Source organism: Musa acuminata, chromosome BXJ3-5 (genome assembly GCF_036884655.1).
Source record: "Musa acuminata AAA Group cultivar baxijiao chromosome BXJ3-5, Cavendish_Baxijiao_AAA, whole genome shotgun sequence".
NCBI lineage: Eukaryota > Viridiplantae > Streptophyta > Magnoliopsida > Zingiberales > Musaceae > Musa > Musa acuminata.
In genome coordinates, this window is record NC_088353.1 from 35,418,830 (window position 1) to 35,430,978 (window position 12,149).

Consider the following 12,149-nt stretch of genomic DNA (forward strand, 5'->3'; position numbering starts at 1 on the left):
TCTTCTTTTTTACTAAATAGGAGACTTACTAAAATGAGTCACGATATTCTGATATTCACAACTTAAGATTTGTTTCTTTCATATGACTCATTTGTGTTTATGATATCTATACTCCATCATCAAATTGATCACTCTTGATTTAAATTTATCTTTGTTATTAACATTTGTCATGATTTGAAAATTAATGTAAAGGGAAAAGTTTTTACACAATTATATCCTTTCTTCTTTTTGACAATGACAAAGGGGGAGAAAGGGTTTCTAGCTTGCACATTTCAAGAAGAAGCAAAACTTGCTAGTTTGCATATCTCAGAAGAGAGGAAAAGTTTGCTAGTTTACACATTTCAAGAAGTAGCAAAAACTTACAAATTTGCATTTCTCAAGAGAAGCAAAAATTGATAACTTGCACATCTAAAAAACTTGTTAGATTGCATGTTCTAAAATGATGTAAAATTTGCTAGTTACACTTTTCTCGTTTTTATTGATGACAAAGGGGAAGAAACTATAATGATTTAAATTTTGGAATCAAGCATGTTACGATGTACCTTGATAATTTGAAATTATGCATAAAATTCTCATGATTTTCTAAATTCAAAGTTTCTTTCAATATGACATATTGATAGGGAGAGTTTAGTTTAAACTCAATCATCAATTTGTTGTCATCATAAAAAAGGGAGGGATTATTGAATCTCAGATTTTGATGTTAAAATTAATTGATGAAGTTATAGTTTAATGTGTGTTTAAGTGATGTAGAACTAACTACGATCATGAAAAGATAAAACAATTAAAGCAGAAGAATCAGACATTGAGCCGGAGTCAAAGATCGGGTATCGGGTCGGAAGAATTGAACATTGTGTCAAGATCGGATGTTGCGGGAGTCACATGCTGATAAATCGGGCAATACACTGAAGGTTTGTATGATACACCAAAAGTTCACTAGGAGTTTGAATGAACAAATGACATGTCGAACAACTGAGATTGCTTGTATTGTAATTATTTAAGCCTTAATTATCATAGTTAGGTCATAATTTGAGTTAGTTTTGTGAGTAATCCTACTAACTCAAATAGGGGTGGTCCTAAATCATGGCTGAATTGGGCTTGCCAATTGGCCCATTCAGTGACCTAGAGCCAGGTCAAGTGGTGGCACCACTAGGGCTAGTGATGGAATCGCCTAAGGCTTGACCTCTCAAGTAGTATTTAGGTGGTAGTACCACAAGTACCATAAAAACCTGGGATGAGACCATTTTAGCTCCAAATTTGAATATATTTAGGGCATATAAATACCCCACTTATTCCTACTTGATTTACAAAAGAACTTGAATAAAAATTTATGTGAAAACACTATTATAATTCCCTTAAGAGTTTCCCTTCTTTAGCTCTAAGTTTTGTGATCATTCTAAGAGAGGTGTGAGACTTGTAAAGGTTATCTCCTAAACTTGTGAAATGAGAAAGAGTTATAAGAGAGTGGTTGATCTTCGTCTATTGAAAGACGATCGATAGTAAATGTCGATGGCCTCGACAGAATATGAATCAAGAATGGACGTAGGTCACGACAATCGAACCACTATAAATCCGGTACGCTTTCTTCTTTGTTGTTTATCTTTATTGCTTACTAATTTTGTTACTCAGTTTGCCTTACACTTACTTTAAGTCAAGCACATTTGATATTGGTTTTCATCGAACGAGATTTTGAATTGACGAAAGTTTTCCAAAAGAACTAATTCACCCTATCTCTTAGTGCTGATTTCGATCATAACACGTATATCCCTAAAAACTTATAGATCTGTGAGAGAAGATTAAGAAGGTTAACTGTTCTCCCCTCTAGCGGTGATCCACATAGCAGGGGTTATGAAGATACTCCTCAAATCGCTGCTCAAATTTCCTCGTTGTGCGTATCACACAATTAATAAGGGGTTAGCCCTTTTTTGCTATCTACATGCCCTAAGCAGGGGCTGCTAGTGAGGATGAGGGGGAGAGAGGAGAATAGGAGGTGGTAGCTAAAAGAGATAAGCATATGGCCCTTTAGTTTCCTCCTATTTATAGAGGCCCCTTATTAACTTAACCATAATGGATATTGTCTTGTTGAGTATTAGATCTCCATCCAACTATCCAAGCCTTTTAGATTAGTGGATCTCTTCCCAATAATCTCTCATTGGCTTTTATTGGATATCATCTTTAGGATCTAATAATTCAGGGGCTTATTGGATATCAAATAATATAGGGGCTTTAGTGAATATCTCATATTTGAACCTCTACTCGTTGGAACACTTACCATATATGTGTGACCCTCTAGGACCAATATTGAGTTAGTAGTGAGTCATACTTATCATAACTTCTTCTGGCTTAATAAATTATTATCTCCATAATAATTCACTCGACTAATTAACTACGGACATACTAGGCCGCTACGTTGTAGTCCCTAAACGATACAAGGGAATCCAATCCATTAGATATATCTATCCTTAATTACTATGTATCTATAGTCCTTCATCTATTTAATATCCCAAAGATTATATATCCGGCATGGTTCCATCAAGCACATATGGTTTTTACTCGAATTTCGCTCTAATCGAATTCTCTCGGAGAACTTTTTCTCTCAATCTGAATGACCATGGCTAGAGATTTGCTTGAGCAAAAATATATGAGATATTCCTCTCATAACACTGAGAGTGGATGATCCTCTATCGACACTCAATAGCTCTCGTAAGGTTGGCTGCCACTTTTGATATCCGATTATGCTAGATGTGAAACTTGCAAGTTTATAAATATGATATCAAAGAGTGGAATACTCATATAGAATACCCTTGGTGTCTTAAGTCTAAAGACCAGATACACTACTAGGATGATAGAATCAATGTTTGACAATGTGGTATCATCAACCATCTAGCATTCTGTGAGCGGATCAATTAGTGAACTTATTCTCTAATGAGTACCTACGCGGTATCCCTAGTGTCCCTAAATGAGCAGCTATAAGACCAAACGCCTCCATTATATGGACGGATATACAACACACTAGTTTATTCGGTCATTTCGATGTCCCTCTCGAGTGACCTATGACCGAGATTATTTATGGTCTTTTTTTAAAAGCAAATCGATCTCATTATCGTGATCTCATCACGATTTGATTCTCATTGCATAGATCCATGAACATCACAATATATGTAATAAATAATATAAAGTAAGAAAAATATCGAATAAATAATAAGAAAAAAAATGCATATCATGTCATACGTGCTATCACTTACGTGATTGGCTTATAGGGCACTATTGAATAACATATCTAAGCAATCTGTATACCTTATCTGGACTCTCCTTGGACACGAATCCCTTAGGTTGTATCATATATACCTCATTCTCAAAGTTGCTATTGAGGAACATAGTTTTCACATTCATTTGTCAGATCTCATAATTATGGTATGTTGTAATAGGCAACAAAATTCGGATGAATTTCAGCATGGCTACGGGTGAGAAGGTTTCATCAAAATCAACTCATTGCCTTTGACGATGCCATTTTGTCACTAGCCTTGCTTTATAGGTTTTAACCTTTCCATCTACTCTGATCTTCTTTTTGAAGATCCACCTATAATCAATGGGTATGATACCTTTAGGTGCTATAGGAAAATCTAGGGGCGACATCACAAGCATAACGGAAGAACATAAAACAAAAACTCCAAATTTTCCAAAAAGGTGTTCATCGTCATGCGAAGATTACTGTACAAGGACCTATGAAACTTAAAACCATGCATGAGATAGTTGTGTTACCTAGAGAGATCATATATCCCTAAATCCCTATAGATCTGTAGGAGAGGATGAAAGAGGTCAAGCGTCATCCTCTTTAGTGGTGATCTATAAAGCAGGGTTATGATGATGCTCCTCCAATCGCTACCTAAAACTCCACACCTGTTATCTGAGGAGGAGAAAGAGAGAGGAAAATAGGAGGTGGGAACCAGGAGCCTCTAGCATATAAGTATTTGGTTCCCTCATATTTATAGAGGTCCTCTGTCTATTTAGCCCTAATGGATCGTGCCATATTGTGTATTAGATCTTTATCCAACTACCCAGGTCTTTTAGATTAGTGAATCTCTATCCAATAATCTCTCATTGGTTCTTATTGGATCTCATCCATAGAATCCAATAATCAGGGGCTTATTAGATATCCAATAAGATATGGGCTCCGATAGATATCTCATATTCGAATCTCTACTTGTCACAATACCTACCATATGTGTATGACATTCTAGGCCTAATATCGAGCTGGCTATGAGTCATACCTGTTAGAACTCCTTTTGACTTAGTGAATTATTATCTCCATAATAATTCACTCTCCTCATCGACTATGGATGTACTAGGCCACTACGCTGCAGTCTCTAGATGATATAGGGGAATCCAATCCATTAGACCTATCTGTCCTCAGTTACTATGTATCTATATTCTCTCATCCATCTAATATCTCAGAGACCATATACCAGGTATAGTACTATCATGCTCATACAATTTCTACTCGAGTCTCGCTCTAATCAGATTCTCCCGGAGAACTTTTTATCTCTTAATCCGAATGACCCTAGCTAGGGATTTGTCTGAGCAGGAACACATGTAATATTTCTCTCATGACACCAAGAGTGGATGATCCTCTATCAAAAGTTAATAGTCCTTGTAAGGTTGGCTGCTACTCTCGATAACCGGTTGTGCAATATTTGGAACTTCCAGGCCTATAAGTCCGGTATCAAAGAGTGGAGTACTCATACAAGACATCTTTGGTATCTCAGTCTAAGGACCATATACACCACTGGAAAGACAGAATCACTGTCTGATAATAAGGCATCATCAACCATTTAGCATTCCATGAGCGGATCAATCAGTGAACTTATTCCCTAATGAGCACATGCACTGTATCCCTAGTGTCCCCACATGAGTAGTTGTGAGACCAGTTACCTCTATCATATGGATGGGTATACAACACACCAGTCGGTCCGGTTATCTCGATGTCCCTCTCGAGTAACGTATGACAAGGATTATTTAAGGTCTCTATTTAAAGGTGAATCGATCCAATTATTATGATCTCATCATGATTTGATTCTCATTGCACATATCCATGGACATCATAATATATATATGCATATAATAAGTAATATAAAGTGATAAAATATCAAATAATATAATAAACAAAAAGAGTGTGTGTTATGTCACACATGTCATCACTCACGTGATTGGCTTGTAGGGCACCTATGACTAGCAGGTGCATTAACTAGGTTGCAAACCTTGTTGGAGTACATGAAATTCATTTCAGAACTCATGGTCCCTTGCCACTTCCTGGAGTCTATGCTTGTAATAACCGTTTCGTAGGTGTGAGGATCAACATCTTTAATATCCTCAATTATGATATCCTGCATATCTCTTAGGAGTGTGGGGCACTCATTAAACCGACGTAAAGTTGGAACTTATATGCTAGGTATCTGAATAGACTCGGTGTTAGGACTCTAGCTAGGAGAGTCCTAATTGAGAGGGACATTCTGTTAGAACTCTAGCTAGGAGAGTCCTAATTGAGAGGGACACTCTGTTAGGACTCTAACTAGAAGAGTCCTAATTAAGAGAGACATTCTGTTAGGAGGTTTTTTCTTAGAGAAGAATTAGGAGTTGTAAGGGAATAGAAGTCTTGAGTATGAGTCATATTAGGAGTTGGTTAGAAGTAAGAGTCTTAAGTAAGAGTCCTATTAGGAGTTAGGGTTTAGAAGCCCTATAAATAGCCATGTATTCCTTCTCTTTTGTTAAGCAATAGATCAATCTTTTCTGCAGCCTTTGAGCAGCAACTTGGAGGGAGGAACCCCTATAGAGTTCCAAGGAGGCTGATCCCCTAAAGAGATCAACCCCAAGTTTAGAATCTGCAAGGGTTCTAACACCTAGTATCAGAGCAGCGTTCTTGGCATCTCGCTGCCCTTCTACTACCATCCATCAACCCTCCACAACCGCCCAAAGAAATTCCCACAATTGCTTAAAAGATCGTCGCCAAATTCCACCGTCATCTCCACCACCGCAGATCATCCTTTGATCTCCCTGTGAATTGCAGCAGGTTCTGGTTTCCTACCTTACTGATGTTGCAATTTAGTTATCCATATTCGAAAATAAAAAAAAAATAAAAAATTTCGTTCCTATATTGCTGCAAATTTCATCGTAAGTTGCTGAAATTTTTCGACGAGAATTCTGCTATCGCAACTTACACCAATTTTCTTGCTGTTACTGCCAAAATTTTTTTGATTAAATTGGACATCCTTGCTGTCATATAAATTGAGATATTGCTGTCAATTCCCTCCTCAAATCTCTCAAATTTTTTGTGGAGATTTCGTCGAGAAATCGCTATTTCTTCGACGTTAATTCTGCTCTTACAAGAAAACACAATTCTGCAGCAAACTTTCACTGATTTCTATCAAACCCATACATGCCTTTAACCCGTCAACAAAAGAGAGATCTTAACATCACAGATTTGGAGTCATATACTATGGCATCTGAGGACGCAATCAATGCTAAATTTGAAGCCTTTGAGGCACGAATGAAGGATAAGATTCGGACTCTCCTTACCGAATTCAGTTTGGGCCGACCACCAAGCCCAAAGAAATCACATCAAGGAGAGAGCTCTAATCAATCAAATCATGCCCAAAGAGATGACTTCCAAGAGAGGGGAGGTTCTATGACCGACCCTAACTATTCGCGCATGAGAGTGGACTTCCCTAGATGGAAAGAAGGAGACCCAATTGGTTGGATCTCGCGCGTGGAGCGATATTTTCGGTACCATAAAACTGCGGATGCATCCATGGTGGAAATTGTTAGGATCGAGAGCACTAAGAGGGGGGGGGTGAATTAGTGCAGCGGTGATCTTACAGCGATTAAAAACCAAAAGCTGCGTTCGTTCAAAAACTGTTATGATGCAAAAGCAAATTCTCAGTTTGTATCTAAGTGCAGTTTGCGTCTAAGCGCAGATTGCATCTAAGCGCAGTTTTGCGTCTAAGCGCAGTTTACGTCTAAACTCAGATTTACGTCTAAACGCTGTTTTACGTCTAAACGCAGACTTACGTCTAAACGCAGACTTACGTCTAAATGCAGTTTTACGTCTAAACGCAGATTTACGTTTAAACTCAGATTTACGTCTTAAACTCAGATTTACGTCTAAACGCAGATTTACGTCTAAACGCAGTTTTACGTCTAGACGCAGATTTATGTCTAAACTTTGAAATTTGTTTGTATACTCGCAGAAGGCAGTATGCAGTTGGAATCAAGACGTAAACGTGAACTGAGATCTGATGATTGAGCAAGGAAAGCCGATTTACGTCTGAATGCAGTATTACGTCTAAATGCTGAAACTCGTTCGTAAAATCGTAGAGGAAAGTTTGCAGTTATCAATAGGATCAAAATGTAAGTATAAACTGCAAAGAAGCTTGTTCGTAAAAGCACGGAAGACAGTTCTGCAGAATCAAACGTAAACGTAAACAGTAACGTATGAAAATACGAATTTACGTCTGAATGCAGATTCGGAAGAACAGCACTTAGAACTTGTTCGTGAAAGCGCAGAGAGCAGTAGTAATGAGGGAGGTTTGCAGTAATGATAAAGTGCTCGAAAATAAACGCAAACCAGAGATTTAGAGTGGTTCGGTCAGCCTTGACCTACTCCACTTTTGGCTTCCTCCACCAACGAGGTTGCCGACGTCAACTAGGTGCCTTCCTTCAATGGGCGAAGGCCAAACTGCCCTTTTACAATTTCTCTCCTTTTGACAGGCTCAGGAGACAACCTTTACAGATCCTTTCTCTCCTCTCTTTACAACTCAAAACTTGAAGAACAGAAGGAGGAGAACTTTAGGACTTTACACAAATTTGAGCTCTTAGAATCACTGAAAAGATCAAGAATTCGGTGTGGATCTGTATCTTTTCAGTGCTGAATGGGTGGGGTATTTATAGGCCCCAACCCAATTCAAAATTCGAGCTCAAAACGATCAAATCGATCAAATCCCAGAATTCTGGGATCAGGCGGTTGCACCTCTTGACTGGAGAGGTGGCACCGCCTGGCAGAGCTCGAAGACTGAGCTCAGGCGATTGCTTCTCTCTGCCAGAGCTCGAAGACTGAGCTCGATGGTTGCATCACCTGGCAGAGCTCGAAGACTGAGCTTGGTGATTGCATCACCTGGCAGAGCTCGAAACTGAGCTCGGTGGTTGCATCACCTGGCAGAGCTCCAAGCTGAGCTCAGGCTGATGCACCTCTCTGCCAGAGCTCGAAGACTGAGCTCGGTGAATGCATCACCTGGCAGAGCTCGAGATTGAGCTCAGGCTGATGCACCTCTCTGCCAGAGCTCGAAGACTGAGCTCGGTGGTTGCATCGCCTGGCAGAGCTCGAAACTTGAGCTCTGGCGGTGCTACCTCTTGGCAGAGGAGGTTGCACCTCTTGGCTGGGGCGGTTGCACCTCCTGGCTGGGGCGGTTGCACCTCCCAACATCGCAGGAAGACATAGCCTGGGCGGTGCTACCTCCAACCCTGGCGGTGGCACCTCTTCACTATTCCAGCTCACTTGGTTTGGCTCCAAACTTGGTCCAAACCAGTCCGAACTTGGGCCTAATTGGCCCCTACTTGGGTTATAGGATTAACACCTAATCCTAACCCTAATTAACGTGCTAACTATGAATTTAAAGACATTTTCTAAGCTATTACAAAGTCCGCAAGTCAAGACTTCTTCTAGCGAGCTTCCGGCAAACTTCCGGCGGTCTTCCGATGAACTCTCGGAAACCATTCTACGGACTCCCGGCAAGCTCCTAGACTTCACGATTTGTTCTTAGCGAGTTCCAACGAGCTTCTTCGGCAAGCTCCGATCTTTCTCGGCGAGCTCCGCGAACTCCCAACGAATCTTCGGACTTCCGTCGAACTCTCGAACTCGCAACAAATCCTTCGCGCTTGACTCCGACACTTTGTTTCGCTTTATGTCTTCATCGTTATCATAGTTAATCCTGCACAACAAAACAAAACTTCAATCGAGACAATTAATCCTAAGCAATTAACCAAGTTGTCCGACATGTCATTGGTCCCTCGACGCTTCGTCCGATTCTTCGGCGCATCGTCCTCTCGTGCAGCCTATTGCCCAATCGGCCAGTTGACTCCGCAACTCCGATATCCTTGGCACAATACCCGCTCTTCTTGGCCCGATGCCCGAGTTCACGGCCCGAAGCCTTCTGTCGATACGTCGACCGATCCACCGGCCCGACGTCCAATCTTCTGACATGTTCCTTCGGCACAACATGATTATCCTGCTTTAATTGTCTCAACCTGATCAAGGCATCCTGCGTCACTCAAAACGCAGATTAAATCATAAACATATATCAAGTAGTTTCATCATCAAAATACGAGATTCAACAATCTCCCCCTTTTTGATGATGACAACTACTTGATGACGGAGTTAACCTTAACTCCCGGAGTTTAAACAAACTCCCCCTATCAATATGCCATATTGATAGAACCTTGAATTCAAACTGAATTCAAGTCATTGCAATATTCATCATGAATACTTGCAACACGTCAACATGAACATATGCATAAACTTTATGCATCACATGTCATGTCATCAACATACTTTCATCAACATACTTCTCCCCCTTTGTCATCAACAAAAAGGAGAAGTACTACAATCAAGTGTGTGTGATATTGGTTCAACTCATTGCATGAAAAACATAGTATCAAGTTTTATCATCATGCAATCTTGGAGCTAGAAGATTTAGCAAGTGTTACATCATGCTTAGAACATTCATGCTATCAAGTTTTAGATATGCAAGTTTTATAGCATATAAGATAGCACTTTTGGTAATGTTCAAGATAGCAAGTTCTACATCATGCAAGCTAGCAAATTAGAGATGTTCAAGAAGGCAACTCTTGCTTCTTGAAAATTTTGCTCACTTTGCTAGATGCGCAAGTTAGCATTTTTGCCTCTTGAGATAGGCAAGATAGCACATTTGCTTCTTTTGAGATAGCAACTTTTTGCTTCTCTTTAGACCAACAAGCTAGCAATTTTTACGATATACAAGTTTCACAATATATAAGCTAGCAAAAATTTCGAAAGCAAATGCAAGATGAATTTCTTGTGTAAGCTCATGATTCTTGCTTCCTATTGCAATGTGCAAATTGCAAGTTTTGCTTCTTGAGATATTCAAGATAGTGATGTTCAAGAAGACAATTTTTCTTCTTGAAATAAGCAAGTTAGCAATCTTTGCTTCTTAAAATAGGTAAGCTAGCAAATCAAGTTTTTGCATCTTCTTGACTTGTACAGGCTAGCTATCTCCCCCTTTGTCATTGTAAAAAAGAAAGAGAGAATACAGTTTTGTAGTTCTCTTTTCCTTTTACAACGATTTCAAAATCATGACAAATGATGAATAATCAAGTTATGAATGTCAAGATAATTTTTCATCATGAATATTTTATCATAGCATGCATCATTATCATAAATTGAAGTATTACATGCATGATATCATATCACCATTCATAATTACATTAATATTTCAATATAACAATTTCTTCTCAAAATGTGTAACTTGGCACTCATAGCATTTTAAATCATGATTTACATCATATGCAATACATCACATCATAATTAGAAAGCACAAGTATTGCATGCATAATTGTACATTATAAATGTTTCATATCATGATGGTATCAATTTTGTCAAATTATATCCTACCATGCATGATCAAAACTTCTCCCCATTTTATCATTGAAAACAAGAAGAAAGTAGGGGGAAGAGCATAAAAGTGTTAAATATTTCAATCATTTCAAGGCATTTATATCATAGATCAAGTCATGATTCGTAATTCATCATAAAGCAGATTAGTTTTCAATCATCACATAAGGCATTTAAGGAATTTTTGAAACATAGGAGAATGATTAAATTAAGCATACAATGTTTCAATCCATTTTAAGTCATGAATATCAATGTTTTCATATTGTGAGTATCAATTCATGACTACCACAAGATATTATTTGTGACTTCAATTTTGCAAGATCAAGATTATGATTTAGATAAAACTTATTCAAATTAAATCATTAACTTGAAGTTCATAATCAAGTCATTAAAATTAATTTCGAGATTCATAAAATATCATGAAATCATTAATTTCGATCAAATGGGAAAAGCATTTTTTAAGAGATTCTTTTTCATCCAAGCATGCCTTAGTCTTTATATGCCAAATTAAGATAAGCATAAGGCAAAAAAAAATCTTGTATTATAAGATATATGATATCAAGGCTTATGATTCATTTGAAAAGATATAGTAAAAGGAGCAACTTGAAACATTCTTATCAAAGATCACATTTTAAAATATTCCAAGTTTCAAGATATCAAAATGACACTTCATTGAATTGCATTTCATTTAAAAAACTCCTTTTTGATAAATGTAGGGAGCATAATGAACGATCTTGATTTATAAAGAGCTTCATGTTATCAAGATCATGATTTTAATAATTATTCTCTTTAGCAAAGAATCACAAAAGCACTTTATTTTTGCATAAGAAATCACATTGTGTTATGATTTATAAATTCTTTTTCTGCACACGAATCATAGGAGATATGAATGTGAAACAAATCTTTGCAAGCAAAAACACTATCATTCATATTTCAAGATGGAGTTTATAAGCATGAATCATTTTATCAAATCCATTTTAGAAAAATATTTTTCATAAGTGTATGAGAAAATCCGATTGTTAGGATACCAATTGTTAACTGAATCCGAAAATGAAATTAAAACATGATTTTTGCTATAGATCTTGAAATTAAGTCAAGAAGATCAAACAAGCTTATGATCATGGATAACTTAAAATCACATGCATAAAATTGTTAATAACCATTTCATATTACATCTTTATGCATTACTTTGAATCAAACGTGATTTCATTCAACAATGTTAATCAAACATGATACACATTATTACTTCTTAACCATGATCAAAATCATTTTGTTTGTTTATCATAATATTATTTTCGAAATTATCAGCATGATCATAATTTCTGTATTTTTATTTTTAAACATGTAATTTTCAAGAAAATTAATTCTAAACTAAAAAAGAAAATATATCATGAAAGCATCAAGTAATTTCAAAATAAACCAAAGGCATTTTAATTACCTCAACATCGTAGGC